At 38.5% G+C, this 11,158-nt stretch overlaps 1 long non-coding RNA gene across 1 annotated transcript; it reads right to left on the bottom strand.

Moving 5' to 3' along the window:
• Window positions 1-6,174: 6,174 nt before the first annotated feature.
• LOC148196868 (uncharacterized) lies at window positions 6,175-9,757 on the bottom strand. The gene is made up of 2 exons (XR_015780117.1): window positions 8,422-9,757; window positions 6,175-6,654 (listed from the first exon to the last, which is right to left on the bottom strand). It is a non-coding gene; the product is annotated as an uncharacterized LOC148196868 (long non-coding RNA).
• Window positions 9,758-11,158: the final 1,401 nt, after the last annotated feature.

Here is an 11,158-nt window from a genome sequence, read left to right as displayed (position 1 = left end):
CAAAACAAGAAGAGGGACCAACTAGCCAACTCATCAGAAACCCCCAAGAGACCACACTTGTTCCCAAAACACTTCCAAAGCTCCAAAATTCCCTAAGGTTAAGGTAATCATGGTTTTTCACTTAGGGCTAGTGTATGAGCATTCAAAACAAAGAAATGGGGGAAAGTATAGGTTCAAAAAGGGTTTTCAAAGGATTAGAACCAGGTAAGCTTAATTGGCTAGAGAGGCTCAAGAACAAAAAAAATGCCTTCATCATCTCCAAACATGCACATCAATTAAGAATCATCAAAAAGAGTCAAGCCAAGGCATATGTGCAAGCAATCAAGAGACATATCACACACAAGAAAGAACATAAAGTGGCTCAAATCTCACACAGGGTAATTCTGTCACAATCAAATCACCTCTTAAACATCATAATCATCTTCCAAGCAGAGAAAAGCAAAGGATTTCAAACCAATAAGTATCAATCAAGTGAAGGAAATGATAAGTCTACAACCCAAACAAAGTCCAGAAATCAAGAGAAACATGTAAAACTGTACACAAAACAAAACAAAAACTACCTAGAAAAGAAAAAATTTAACACGGAAAACAAAAACTAACGAAGAAAAATCAGAATCTCCCCCAATAGACCACACTTAAACTACACAGTGTCCTCAATGTGTCATAAGTATAAGATCAGAAATCAAAACAGTCAACAGATCATGGACAAGTGCAATAAAAGTAGGAAAAGGGGAAGAAGAGAAAAAGAAAACTCCCCTGGTCATGGTGGCAATTGCCAATTTTGGACTATCAGGGAGATGTCTTCCACCACAGGATTCAGCAAACGAGTTTTGAGGAGGACCAACTTCATCAGTACCGCCATATCATCCAAGACGAGATGTTTCTTCTTTCTTCTCCCAGCAAACTCTTCCATCAGTAGCTTTCCTTCCACTGGCAGTTGTTCAGTGTGTGACATCGGAATGGAGATCTCTGGCTCAATCAAAGAAGTAGCAGTACACTCTCCTTCATTAATCATGATTTCCTTAATGTCAGCACCTGTATTCTCATTTAATTCTGCAGCATGGTCATCAAACTCACAATTAATAGCATCTGTTATACGCTTAGAATCTGTCTGTAACACATAATCAATTTCAATACAGATTGGGCAAGAACCAGATTCACAATCACATTCAAAGTTCTCAGAGAACTGTGTCAGATCAAAGTTCAGTCCTAACTCTATAGAGTTATCAGATTGCACAGTTCCCACCTCAAAATCAATATTGATATATGCATCATCAACAGAATCAAAGGTCAGTTCAAGGCTATTATCATTCAAAATTTCATCACAGCAATCATGTCCATTCAAAACAACCCTTAGACCAATGGGTTCAATGGCTGATACTGAATCAAAAATTTTAGAATGGTCAATCAAATATGTATCAGTATCAGTCATGAATCCTATAGAATCAGTGTGCATCAAATCACAGGCATTTGAATGCATAAGCAAATCAGGTAAAGTGTTTGGAATCTCAAGTTCAGAATAAACCTGTTTTTGCTCATTGAAAATTTTCTTACCAATCTCCAAGTCACCAGCTGCATCCTCAAGGCTATCATTTAAATCAAGATCAGTGCAAGGATAGTGAACATCAGGTATGTCAATGTGCTCTACAGAAATTTCATGCAGGGGTATAACACCCAATCCCAGTGTAACAGGCTGAACCCCAGATACATCCTCAGAACATGAATCAATTTCAAATTCAGAAACAATATCAACCACAGATTCAGATTCATGTTCAGTGCATGGAGAATAAACATACGAATTTGATATCAAAAATTGATTCTCATCATGCAGAGAGGAAGAATTAAAAACAGACTCATCAACAATACAATCACCAACATACCTATCAACAACATAATCATCGACAGCATAGTCAAAATTAGGTATGTTTTCCTCCACTTCCCTAAAGATTGGAAAAGTGGTGGAAGATGAAAATTGTCTACCTGATTCAAAATTACTGCTTATACCTGCCTGGTCCTCAAGATCTTCAGCAGTCTCCTCAGGTGCAAGAGTGGGACCATCTGAAGGTGGGAAAGTATGTGGCGCAGTAGTAAGCTCATGACTCTTCTCCCCATCTTCTATGTTGATGCCACTATCATCATCATCTGGAATCTGAACAGTCTGAAATGGTAATTCTGAATCTTGAGACTGTTCCTCAGTGAGTTGAGTGGCCATCTGCCCTATCTGATCAGTCATACTCTGAATGGCAGCTCCTATTTCTTGCTGGAACTGCATGTTCTCTTGCCTAAACTGAAGGTTCTGCATGGTCATCTGCTCCAACAACTCCTGCAATGTAGGCTCAGAAGTAGAAGGCTGAGGAGTTGTTTCGGCAGAAGCATCATATTGCTGACTCTGATATTGCTGGACTGGTGGAGGCATGAAGGTACTCTGGAATGGTGGTTCTTGATATTGATGTTGTGGAGCATTGTACCATCCCAAGGTAGGGTCATTCCATCCAAGACCGTTGTCGTAAGCATATTGCACAGGGGAAAATTTGCTCAGAAACTGATGCTCAAGATATCCCCAATCGGTAACGGATCTCAGAGGAAGAGAGTCATTCCAATCCTTAGCTGCTCCTTGTAATGAATGCGGAAATGCGCTCAAGAAAATGTAATCAAGAGGGACATCTGGAGGCTTCATTGAGGAGCACATGATGTGGAGCTCCTCCAAATGTCTGTGTGGGCATTCTCCTGCAAAACCATGAAACTTAGGCAGCAAATGTATCAGTCCAGGGGTGAGATCACAATGAAGATCATCCTCCTTAAGTGAAACCGGCTCACAAAGAGCACTCTCAGAAATTAGAGGATGAGTCGTATTGCTCTCAACATAGAAATCAGCAGAATATGAATTACAATCAGAGTAACATGCAGAAGGAGAATCATAATCAGAGGCACTAGCAAAACAAGCAGTGTTCACGAAATCAAAATAGGTAGACATGGAAAAAGAAGAATACTAAAAATCACGAAACAAATAAAACACAACACATTTATACATGCAACACGCACACACAAACAAGAACATCACATCACATCACATCACATCACAACACAAGACAAAACACAACACACACAAACACAACAAAAAGACCTAAGACTGAACCGTTGGTCCCCGGCAACGGCGCCATTTTGTTGAGAGGGTCGCACCTCCCAACAAAAGTTGTGCATAAAAGAATGCAGTATAAACTAGGAAGTGACTCCTAGGTCGTCTCTCAAGGACCAAATTGTGGTTCAGTTTCAGATCAAACACGTAGTGGGGGGGGTTGAAAGTGTTTTTGTGCTTTGGAAATGAACTAAATTAAAACGGGAAATTAAATACAACCAAACATAATTGAAAACATTGAAATGGAAATTACAACAAATAAATACCCAAACACAACTCAAGCTGTAAACATGCAACGGTTACACTAAAACATTAAATGCACAATATTGTCATCTATCCTACACATTCACCATCAAAAAGAAGAAAAGCATTTATACATACAATATAAAATATTCCAAGACAAAAGAAATAAAATAAAATAAAACTTTCCTACCATTAACCATGATCCCACACATCTACCAAGAGCAATTGGAATCTGTAAATGCTTATAAAAAAAAAACTACCTCCTTACCCGTGACACCACATCTCCAACGTATCCCACTTCTTTTTCCAAATAAAAATTTCACACCTCTGCACCATCTTCCTTAAATGATTAACTAAATAGAATAAAACTTTCTAGTCTCTTAAAAATGCTCCATCACCGTGCACACTATGGCCCACATTCACGTGAATTACTCTTCTACCTGATCTACTCCTTCATTGCATAAATCAAAAGCCATTCTCTTTTCTTCCAGCATGGCCCCACCGTGACACCTACTGCTTGCTTCAATAAAATCAAATGCATTTTGCCTAAAAGGAATTAAATATGCTTCTCCCAACCAAATGTTTCCCTATCCGTGACAGCTGCTGGACCTTCATGTGCTTCTAATAAATCAATGTACTCTCACTACCTACTCCCATCAAATCAACGAGCTCCTTGCTTAAATAAAAAAAACATTCTCTATTCTTCTATTAATTTGCTGCAGCAACATCATTCCAGCCGAGACACCATTCTTCTTACCTTGCTCCACGTCACGGACACACCTCACACCATCTAATCACCGTAAATCAGCTGTATGCAAGTGCTTCTATTCTCCCACTCCACATTAGCCATCAACGTGTTGTTGTCTCCAAAATGTCCAGCTTTCCTTCCTCTCTCATGTGCGTGCAGATTTAAAATAAAATATGCCTCTTCTTCAAAGAAAATGAATGCACAGTGTGCTTCCTTCCAGGCCGTGACCCCACTTTCTTTTTTCCAATTGAAAATCTTGTGCCTTCTTCCAGCTCAACACGCACGTTGCTTAACTTCCATAAAACAAAACTCAATCACCGGTAGAATCTTCTAAAGAAAGAAACACTCCTTTTTCAAAGTAAAAAAAATTGAAAATGACTGTGGATGTGGCAGCAGCAGCTGATCCCAAGCTTCAAACCAAGGTGCACAAAACCAAATGAAAATGAAAAGGGAAATAAAAAAAAATCAGCGAAAAGAAATCAACATTCTCTTCATTCATGCCATTGAAAACCGTTTCCAAGAACCAAGAGCAAAATGAGAGAAAAAGAAAACTCCTTACGGGATGGCGGCTGGACCTATTCTAATGCCGTGGGTCACCTTTTAACAAGGGTGGGGTCCACACAAAAAACCCTAAGGTGCCAAGTCATTTTCCTTCACATTTTGGGTCTAGTCTACTTTACCGAAAATTGTCCCAAAATGTAAAAGTTGATAAAGAAATTCTAAACTACTGAATTACAATTTAATTAATTCTAAAATGTCTGTGTGGAGAGTCTTGAATTTATTTGGCATTCTTCCTGATGTCCCAAAATGTATTTCCGAAATTTTCCTGCACTTCAAAAACGCACTTAATCAGCTCAGAAAACCCAAATTAGCACAATTACAAATTTCCGACTAAATTAAGCAGAATTCGGAAAACGGGGAAATAACAAACAATTAAACACAATTCCCTGGTTTATTTAAGTGCAATAAACTAAATATAATTCAAGAAATAACGACTCATCACACGGTCATGGGAATTTATTCCCTTGTCACGGTCAAGTCTAGAAGTTTTATTAATTTTTTAGTTAATCATTGAATGAAAACGGTGCAAGCTGGTGGAACACTGATTGAAGGGAGTAGGTGTGTGGTGTCAAAGTGATAAAGAAGCACGGTGATTCACGGGAGAATGTAGCTTCCAGTGTTGGTATGCACTTGGTGATTGGAGAATGATGGCCCAGCTTGGATGGTGGAAGCGTTTTCAATCAAGTGTACACGCTTCCCTTTGCATTTTTTCTTTTAGAAAAACATTTTCTTTGAATTGCCTGTTATTCTCTTTTAGTTCTAAAAAGGTCTATGTTGATGTTTGAATCGGTGGTAATTTTTATTTTACAATTTCCAAGCTTTATTCCAATGTGCATTTAATTTGTTAGCTCAACATTGTCGTTTGAATAGTTTGAATTGTGTCAGGATATTTATATGTTACACTGTTCGGTTTAATGTTTTCATGCATTTTAATGCTTTCACTTATATTCGGTTGTGTTTAATTTTCATTTTTTAATTTCTTCATTTGCATTCACAAACCTTTCACAAACTCCCCCCCACTACGTGTTTGATCTGAGACTGAACCCAAATTGGTCCTTGAGAGACGACCTAGGAGTCACTTCCTAGCACTGTACTGCATTCTTTTATGCACAACTTTTGTGGGAGGTGCGACCCTCTCATCACACCTCTTGGACATGTTGTCCGCACGTGAGTTGCTGCTGCTGAGTGCCACTCTTCTTTCTAGACCAGCTGCCGTGATACATGAACCAGCCCACATGCTTTGCTGGATCAACCTCCCTAAAATCCAAGCTGGACGTGGCAGCCAAAGAATTTGCTGAACGCCCTCCTCCACTACGTGTGCACCTACCAGGCCTGCTACTTTCTTCTCTGCTGGAACTTTAATTTCCGTGTGCACCCCTCCAAGCTTGTTGGACTCCTTCCGTGTGCTTTTCTCCAAATTAGGCTAAAATTAATTCTTTGTGGGCCACTTTATCTATAAAATTTCTCCAACATCTTTACTTGTATATAAGAACCGTAAACTCTTTCAATTTGTGGCCATGATGCATTTTTTCTTCAGTAGCGTGCACTTCCATTCTATTTTCATTCAGCACCACATTTTCATTTTAAAATAAGCTTTTCCAATCAAGCTCCGTGCACTTCTCAAAAGAAAGAAGATTCTTTTTAATTGGAGAGTTGCACTTCTCAAAAGAAAGAAGATTCTTTTTAATTGGAGAGTTATTTCTCACGTGCTTCATCATCCTAGCTGGACCGTGGACAATTAAATGCGCAGCTTCTTCCAAGTAAACAACACAGTGTGTACATGAATCTTTTTTTTTCCAAATGGCCGTAATTTACGTGTGCAGCTGTTTCTACCTTTGCCACCACATGCTGCTGTGTGCACCCCCGAAAATGAAATCCACACCTCCTCTCTATCTTGTTTTAAAATATAATTGATGTGGCATTTCTTTTGACCTCCAAATGTCCCATATATTATCCAACAATTTTCCTGTAATTAATAAATCAAATAATTAGCTTCAGAAAACCCAAATTAGCACAATTACGAATTTCCAACCAAATTAAGCAGAATTAGGAAAACGGGGAAATAACAGACAATTAAACACAATTCCCTGGTTTATTTAAGTGCAATAAACTAAATATAATTCAAGAAATAACGACTCATCAAAATAGACCACACTTAGTCTTTTGCACTCCTGGGCAAAACCAAGACGAAAACCAGGGAACTACTCACACATTAGGGAGGTGACACAGACTCGACAGACACACAACAAAGACTCCAAAAACAGAAACACAGTTGCACAATTCTCACAAAATCTGGACAGTAAAAGGTATAGGCAGAATCCCACACAGAGTGAATGAAAGCAAATACTCAAAGAATCATCCAAACAGTTCAGTACAAGGAAAACAGTCAATCAGTTCAAGAGATGAATCAAAAGCAACAGAGCCTCACAGATGCACACAATCAGTGTTTCTCTCAAGTGTTTAAGGTAAATCAATGTCACTCAATGCACTCAAGAGAACAAGCAACAACAGACTTGGCAACCCTCTAATATCAACACTCAAAACATATGCATGTTCAAATCAAAAGGTCTTTTATGAGTGAAATGGGGTCAAGGATGATTGAAGGGTCGCACCTCTCACAAAAGTTGTGCATAAAAGAATGCAGTATAGTACTAGGAAGTGACTCCTAGGTCGTCTCTCAAGGACCAATTTTGGTTCAGTCTCAGATCAAACACGTAGTGGGGGGGGATTTGATGGTTGTTTTTGTGCAGGAAAATGTAAATGTTGAAAGTAGTAAATTAACAAACCGTAAAAATAAAACAGTAAATAGTAAAAACGAAATTAAACAATAAAAATCGAAATCACAGTGAAAATAAAATGCGGAACAGTAAATTGCAGAGACGCACAATTACGGAAATTAAACTTTTGAAAGTGAAATTGTTTCTAAAAATTCCCTAAATGCCGTGACACTACAACTATTTCCTATAGAAAGAAAGAGTTGAATAAAAGGAAGACTACTTCCTTCTAGCACTTCCAGCAACCGTAAGGTCCATGCACCCATTTATTCTCCAAGCACTAAATAAAAAAATTCAATGTGAACTTCAATGTTACACTTCACGTGACCATTCTACAATCTTTAATTAAAGAATTCACACCATGCTATTGTTATCCAAGAAAGGAATTAAAAGTCCATCACCATATATCACCTTTCCCAAAACATCTCTATTACTAAATGCAAGAAAATTAAATGTACTCTTCATTCAACTAGAAGCCAACGCTGGAAGCATGTGCAACAAAGAACTCATTTCAATTCCCATTGGCTTAAATCCACTAAAATGCAATACATAGAAATAAGATAATGCATGACACATCATATACCAATTCACGTAACCATTAAGCTAGATTAAAGAAGCATTGTGATTCATTTCTTTAAGATTAAAAATATAACTATTCCAAGAAAGCAAAACCGGTGCTGTACCTAGTATGAATTCACGTTTCTCTTCAAATTAGAAACAAAACAAAGTGAAAAGATGTAAAAGGGGGGGCTGTTACTGGACCCAACAAAACGGCATTATCTAAAAGAAAGGCAAGCAAAAGCATGTTGATTTCAAGGTGGAAACAAAGTGGAAACATGAAAGTCTTCTAGTAGGATCGTCCAAATATCTTAAAGCAAAATGAAAGTATAATTTCTAACATCAAAACATTCCACCGTGCAAACAAACCCAAGGAATTGAAAGCATCAAAAACTTCATACACTATACTGCTACATGGACCATTTTTTTGCCGAGACATTCATGTGTTGGTGGACCAAGGCTGCACTTCTCCAGATTGCCATTGTCTCCGTGGACCTCTCTCACTCACTGCATCCCTCTACTACCCTACTGGAACCCAGAAAAAAAACATGCACACCAATCCCTATCTAAGTCTCCGTGCACTCCTCCTTTCAAGCCAAAAATCCATTCTTTGTTTTTATCACCAGGTGACGGCTGGAACAGCTCCAGGACCGGCACACCTTTTCTTTCCAGCATCACGGGTTTTTAAAAACCCTCCTCCATGTGGGACGCTGCTCCTCCATTCAGCCCATGTGCTGCCTCTGATTTGGACACCCCTATGCTTCCCATTCTCCGCATGAAGCCCAAGTGCTGCTGGACACACCCCTATTTTGCTGGACGTAGCACCCGATTTCCAACTCATCCAAACTTGCTGGACCATGAGTTGGACGTCAAAGTTGATTCCCATGTGCAGCATTTTTTTCTTTTCATAACCCCTTCACGTGCTACTCCAAATTTCCTTCTCATGGGCCCTCTCTTCTTTCCAAGCACACACCTCTCCTTTACCCTTCAAATGTCCCAAATATTATCCAATAATTTCCCTCTCATACTTGTTGGACCTCCTGGACGTGCTTGCTGGAATAAAGCTCCAAAGGTGCATAAACCAAGTTCTGGAAAAATGAAAACCACTTCCTCTGCTGGACCGTGAATGTGGCTGCTTTCTTTTTTTTTTTTTTTCTTTGCTATCCAATAAAGCCAAGCTGTTGTATGCCTTGTTTAAGAGTGTTGGGAGGTCTTAGCATCATCCAATGATCAATTCCAGCCACCACAATTACTAAACAGCAAGCAAACAATGCAACGGATTAGAAATCACTCAAACAGCAGTAATCCTGGACTGACATATGAGAGTAAAATAAATACTGGGAACAGCACAGAATGAATTTGAACAAAGTAAAAACTATATGTTAAAATAGACATCCAGACGAAACTATGAAAAAAAATTGCATGGAAAACGGATAAGAATTGAACTCAAACGAAGACACACAAGTTGACACAACATTCACGCGGCAGCCAGCGAAAATAAAAAATGGCTAAGATGCATTGGCTCAATTTCCATTTCTCATTTAGCTTTCTAATGTCCCAAAAAGTTATCCAAAATTTTCCCATAATTAATAATGCAAAATAATAAGCTCAGATAATTCAAATTAGTTAAAATAAGAATTTCCGATCAAATTAAGCACAATTAGGAAAAACAGGAAAATACCGGACGTTTAAGCATAATTCCCCGACTAATTCTAGCACATTAAACTAAGTGAAGTGAGGAAAATATTGGTTCATCAAAGGACAAGGGAGGATAAATATGGATGAGAAGCTACAAACCAAAAAGAATAGAGGAGCAATGGGGAACAAGTGTAAACACATTCAAACACACCCACAACCTCTAATTCCATCCTCTTCTTGACTCCATTATTCACAATTATTAACAATTTTTTTTTTCATTTTTCACTGTTTTTCTGCTCTCTTTTTTTTTTCATCCTGTCTCTTTTCTTTACTCTATTCAGCACACAATTTCAAGAGACAAGATACACAACATATTTACAAAAACAAAACAAGAAGAGGAACTAACAAGCCAACTCATTAGAATCCCCAAGGAGACCACACTTGTTCCCAAAACACTTCCAAAGCTCCAAAATTCCCTAAGGTTAAGGTAATATTGGTTTTTCACTTAGGGCTAGTGTATGAGCTTCAAAACAAAGGAATGAGGAAAGTATAGGCTCAAAAAGGGTTTTCAAAGAATCAGAGCAAGGTAAGCTTATTTGGCTAGAGAGGCTCAAGAACAAAAATGCCTTTATCACTTCCAAACATGCATATCAATCAAGAATTATCAACAAGAGTCAAGCCAAGGCATATGTGCAAGCAATCAAGAGACATATCACACACAAGAAAGAACATCAAGTGGCTCAAATTCTCACACAGGGCATTTGTGTCACAATCAATTCAACTCTCAAACATCATGATCATCTTCCAAGCAAAGAAAAGCAAGGAATCCAACATCTCAGAGTATCAATGAAGTGAAGGAAAACTGACAACCTGACCACAATCCAGAATTCACGAAAAGCATGCAAAACTGTACACAAGACACAACAAAAACTACCTAGAAAAGAAAAAAATTTAACAAAGAAAACAAAAGCTATCAAAGTAAAATCAGAATCTCCCCCAATAGACCACACTTAAACTACACAGTGTCCTCAATGTGTCATAAGCATAAGATCACAAATCATAACAGTCAACAGATCATGGACAAGTGCAATAAAAGTAGGGAAAGGGGAAGAAGAGAGAAAGAAAACTCCCCTGATCATGGTGGCAGTTGCCAATTTTGGACTTTCAGGGAGATGTCTTCCACCACAGGATCCAGCAAGGAAATTTTGAGGAAGAATTGCTTCATCCTCCAGATTTGATCTAGCAGGCAGATGTCTTCCATAGCTGGATCTAAGAAGTGATTGTTGATGAGCAGGTTCAGCTGGTGCTTATTGATGTTGAAACTGTTGTGTATGTAAGCACCTTTTTCTTCCACTGTGGGTGCATGTTGGTCAAATTCATGTGTACCTCCTGCAACATGGTTAGTGCAATGTGGCTCTGCAGAAATTACATGCAGGGGTATAACACCCAATCCCAATTTGTCAGACTGAACCTCAGATACATCCTCAGAACATGATTCAA

Source organism: Vigna umbellata, chromosome 6 (assembly GCF_029865625.1).
Source record: "Vigna umbellata cultivar VRB3 chromosome 6, Vumbellata_1.0, whole genome shotgun sequence".
In the NCBI taxonomy this organism is placed as follows: domain Eukaryota; kingdom Viridiplantae; phylum Streptophyta; class Magnoliopsida; order Fabales; family Fabaceae; genus Vigna; species Vigna umbellata.
The sequence above is the reverse complement of the archived record's forward strand: the minus strand, read 5'-3'. Positions and strand labels throughout refer to the sequence as shown.